We start from the raw sequence: 5,522 nt of genomic DNA, 5'->3' as shown, positions 1-5,522 counted from the left end.
AAAAAACAATAAAAATGACGTAAATCTTTCCTGTAGTTAGTAGACGCAATAACTTTTGCACAAACCAATCAAAATACGCTTATTGCGATTTTTTTTTACCAAAAATATATAGCAGAAAACAAATTGGCCAAAAATGTTAAAAAATTTTGATTTTTACATTTTTTTTTGGGAATGTCATATAGCAGAATGGGAAAAATATTGTTTTTGTTTTTTTCCAAAAATTTAGCTATTTTTTTGTTTATAGCGCAAAAAATAAAAATCGCACAGGTGATCAAATACAACCAAAATAAAGCTCTATTTGTGGGGAAAAAAGGACGTCAATTTTATTTGCGTCGCACGACCACTCAATTGTCCGTTAAAATCATGCTGTGCCGAATCGCAAAATAGGGCCTGGTCATTAACCTCCCTGGCGGTATGATTCTTTTGGATTTTAGGTGCTGAAAGCGGTACCATTATTTTGCATGTAATTCTTGTGAATGAGCAGCCCAAAGCAACTGTATACATATATTATATATATATATATATATATATATTTCCTGGCTCTGCGTCATGCCATCATACTACGGGTCAACTCCGCCCCTCTGATCCCCATAGGACATCCCTGAAATAGCATAAAAGGCAGGCAGTACCTGGTGGAGGTGTTCTTTTTTTCGTCCTCACTCCGGACACCTTGAAAAATATGTTATCCTTCCTTGTGGCCTTCCCAGGTTCAGCCTCTCTCCTGGGTAAGAAGACCCCCTCTTATGGGCTGTAAATCTCCCTCGATGGTGGGTTCCCCTTGGTGTTGGGGGTAAGTTACATTGCAGTATAAATTGCTGCATTTCATACTGATACCATTAATTGACAGTCAAAACTGACACAGATGCCGTATTACAGTGGAGGTTCTTTCCTCACTGTTGTTACAGTATGAATGATGATATGAAGCTGGCTGGCAATTTTTTTGCTGTATTTTTATCCCCTTAAACATGCTTGCTGGCTCTTGTAGTTCACTAGAGATGGTGGTTTTGCATGCTCCAGTGTGGGGGGAGGGGGCCAGCCCAGGCTTCCTCTGATCACCTTGGAGCTTTTGGTTAATCAGAGGAGACAGTCTGCAGGTGCAGATGGCTTCCTTTTCCTCTGTGGCCATACACTGTGTAACTGGGTCTCTGCTGCTCTCACTGTGAGTACATGCACATCCTGGTCTGCTTTGCCTGTGTTGAAGCTTGGGGTATTTTTGTCTAAAGCTGCCGCCAGCCTCAAAGCACTGAAGATTTTTTTGGGAAGGAATGCGTTTTTGTTTTTCTTTATCTTTTTTGGGGGAAAAAAAAAAAGAGAGCAATGTATGTGGCCAGGACGGAATAAATTTTCGTCAGTTGGTCACTCTGAATGGACCTGATCGAGTGTGGAGCCACAGTGTAGTGGGGATAATTGTGAACTAAGCACCCTGCAACCTTGATTTTATTCCCCAGGAGATAACATACTGAAATATTGACACGGCTGTGAAGGCTGTCACTTGGCGAATGCTTCACATCATCTTATCACTAATTTGGAGGATGTCAGCAATACCTTAAGGAGGTAGTCCAAGGATCTTCCTCTCATTATGCTTAGCACAATGAGGTGCTGGGAGGATACGTTGCCAGGAAGGAGAATGTGTCTATGCCTTAATGGGGTAGTCAGAGGTTCTCCTGTCCACTATTTGTAGCCACAAAGTTATTGTGAACACCGGATGCAGTTACCATTACCAAGTGTTGGCGTATAGCTGGCGCTGCTTTACAATACTGTTGCTACCTGCTGCAGAGACAAAAACAATGTTACTTCTGTTTGTAGGTGACAGACAACAGCATAAGCTGGCACTTTATGTGCATCCTGTGGCTATCCTATTAGTCCTTATTGCTTAGAGCAGATAAGGTTCTCCATGAGTGGAGGAGAAAAGGCTCTGGTTGGGAAGCTTGTGTTAAGTTTTACTAGTTTCAGGTAAAGGCTTGTTTGCCTGGCTCTTCAGGATGGCCCAGCACTACAGCATCAGAGTTGCCTTAGTGGAGATAGCCTGTGGCCACACCACACCACCCTGTATGTGCTTGATCTCAGAAGCTAAGCAGGTTTATACCTGGTTAGTGGATGAATGGGGGACCACCTGGGAACACTAGGTTCTGTACAGCAGCGCATATACCTCTTAACCAGCAGAGGGCAGTAATACTGATAATTGTGCACTTAGCTTCTCTAGGGTTCTGAGTCAAGCTGCCCCAGTGCTGTGGGGGACAGTTCACCACTCTAAGTCCATGGGGGGCCCTTGAATGTTCTGCTTTCTGAGGCTTTGCAGAGTCTAACAGCCATAGGCATGCTTCCTCAAAGCAGAGGCAACAGGGGGCTTGTGGTTTCAGAAGCCTTGGCGCCCCGGATGTTTTGGAGCTGCATTTTCCATGATGCTCATACACTCTGAGGTATAGTTGGGCATTGTTGGAGGTGTGGTTCTGGGGTGCCGAGGTTCGCGATCACTGCTCTAGAGCTATGGTCAGGTGCAGGTTTTAAAAAGAAAGCAGTGTACAATATTTGCATTACCTCCCATACCCTGGAAGACGTTTTTAAATGTTTGAGGATCAATGATCACTAATGTTCTCATCCCGGCTTACCATAGCTCCCATGCTCCACCAATCTGTCAACAGTTTTAAGGTGTGACTTTTGGCTCAGGGCATTCTTTCGATGCGGACGCAGAGGTGGAGCATGAATATTCATTCCCTCTCTTGGGTCACAAATGTCAGATGGCCTTTGGATGATTCTTAGTGCTAAGCACGTGCAGGTATTTATGAAGGTTCCTGTCTTTATGACAGAATCCTGGAAAACCATTATTCTGGTGGTAAGGAAGGGCTGGTGCCCTTTTCTGGACTTCGCAAACGATAGTCTACAGATTCCTACAGTCTGGGTTCGTCAGCACTCAGGTTTTTTTCTAGCAGACAATGACTTGACCTAGGTCATGGTATGTTTTTTGGTTGGCATTCTCCCCAGAACCCTCTAGAGGGTACTATCAATCTTTATGGTATTTTTTTCCTCAAGTGACATTTTGCGGATAGCGAAGTAGGGGTGCTGCTGCTAAGTAACGTTTTTGCCTGCAGGACCCTCTAGATCTTGGAGTATCTTGTCAATTTTTAGTAGATTCAAATCCAGTCTACTTAAGTCCTGGATCGCTGTTCATTGCAAGCAAAGGTCATGTCCATCCTTCTGGGTCGGGGTATGTTTTTGGTCACGGCCCCCGCCCCAGAACCCTTCTGGAGGTACTATCTATCCTTGGGGCGTTCGTTTCCTCAGTGATATCCTGCTTAGAGCGACGTAGGAGCACTGCTGCTAGTTAACGCCTTAGCCTGCAGGACTCTCGAGAGCATTCATCTTGTCAAGTTTTAGTAGAATTGAATTCAGTTTACTTACTCCTAGATCGATGTTCAGTGCTAGTTAAGGTCATGCCCATCTTTCTGGGGCCTGTGATCCTGAGCATTATGTGGACTATATCCTGGTGTTGGCTCACTCCAGGGATTTTCTCATAGACCACCGGGATCAAGTCTTGCAGACCCAATAAGAATTTGGGTGGATGGTGAATGTGCAGAAGAGCTAACTTGTTCCGTCCAATGCCTAACCTACCTGGGCAGGAGGTTTCAGTACAGTCGAATACAAGATTTTCTTGTGAAGAGAGAAGATTGATCGAGTCTGTGCGGGGACCAAGGGGATTGGGTCCTCAAAGGAAATCACGGTTTGACGATGCTTGAGTTTTTTTCGGTCTCCTAACGGCCTGTATCTCGGCAGTGCCTTGGGCACAGTGGCACAGGAGAAGGTTTCAGTTCTGCCTTCTAAGCCAGTGGCGCCGCGGTTCTCTCAGCCAGAGGTTCCAAGTTCCTTGCTTAGTTTCCAACAACCTTCTGTGGTGGACCAAGAGGAACAACCTCTCCCTGGGCGGGCCGTCAGCCCTGGAGACTGGATCACGATTAATACGGATGCCAGTCTCCAGAGTTGGGAGGCACATTGCCTACAACTGAAAGTGCAGGGAGTGTGGGACCAGAGTTTGCCATGTTCCTCTAAACTCCTAGAACTAACAGCGGCCAGGGAGGCGCTGAAGACGTTTTTGCCCGTAATCAGTCAGACTTCTCATGGACAATTCAATGGCAGTATCGTACATTGTGAAACAAGGGGGGACAGGAAGTCTGCAACTTCTCCAGGTAACTGCGGAGATCTTCTTGGCCGAAGCCCATTTGTTGGACTGTTCAGCATCGTGTCTCCCGGACCCTCAGAATACCCTAGCAGACCAGTTGAGCAGGAACTTCGCCAACTACACAGGATGGATGCAAAATCCAAAATATTTGTCGAGCAATGGGGGTTCCCGAGATAGACTTAATGGCGACACATTTCAACTGTCAAGTTTTTTTCCCACTTCTTCTGCCCGCAAGCTCTGGCCCAGGATGCTCTCTATCAGAAGTGGGGCTTCAAGCAGGTCTACCTATTTCCACCAATTACTCTGATTGTCAAATCATTGGTGAAGATCATGGAGGAGGGAGTACCTGCTATTGTGATAGCTCTATTCGGGCCAAGGAGGCCATGGTTTCCCCTTCTTTGTCATCTGGCGGTGTGTCCTCCAATAAGGTTCCCTCAGGTCAGGGACCTTCTCATCTGCAACGGCCACACTCACCCCAACTCAGCCTGTCTGGTCTTGACTGCATGGAATTTGAGAGGAGCAAGCTCCAGAATCTAAAGCTCTCTGACTCAGTAATGTCCACCATTCTGTCACCCAGGAAAGAATCTACTAAAGGCCACTTATTGTAGAGTGTGGCAGAGGTTCGAGGATTTCTCAGTCCAACGGGGATTTTCTTTCCGTTTACCCTCAGTGGCGAATATATTGGATTTTCTGCAGTACGGCCTCGACTCGGGACTAAGCTTCAACATGCTTAAAGTACAAATTTCAGCACTTTTGGCCCTTACCAATACCTCATGGTCAAAGGAGTCTCTAGTAGTTGGATTCCTCCGTGCGGCAATCAAGATATACCCGCCTATTCGTCCTTTTTTTTCCAAAGTGGGATTTACTGTTAGTATTAATGGGGTTGCTAAAAAGCCCCCTTTTTTCCCCAGATTCGGACAGTCCTTTATGGTACCTGACATTAAAGACGGTTTTCTTGATTGTTTTGGTCTCAGCCAGATGAGGGTCAGACACTGCAGCCTTCTCCTACAAAGAGCCGTTCTGCACCTTCCTTCAGGACAGCGTAGTGTTACAATCTTCTCCGAAGTCCTTTCCTAAAGTCTCGTTGGAATTTCATTTTAATTGGGAATCGGTTCTTCCGGCCTTTTCACCTTCTCAATCAGACTTGGAGGAGCCTAGATGGTATGATCTGGATATGAAGTCTCTCCCACAGACATAGCTGCCCAGAACGGTTTCGTTCCGGAAAACAAATGCTCTTTTTTTGTATTCCCAAAGGGTCCCAGGATGGGTATGCCGGGCCCTCCAAGAGTCCTCTCGACAGGGATAGTTAAAGCAATCCAAACAGCTTACTCCCTGGAAGGCCTCCCCC

The sequence above is a fragment of the Pelophylax lessonae genome (assembly GCF_965119305.1).
Source record: "Pelophylax lessonae genome assembly, chromosome: 2".
Lineage (NCBI taxonomy): Eukaryota > Metazoa > Chordata > Amphibia > Anura > Ranidae > Pelophylax > Pelophylax lessonae.
The sequence above is the reverse complement of the archived record's forward strand: the minus strand, read 5'-3'. Positions refer to the sequence as shown.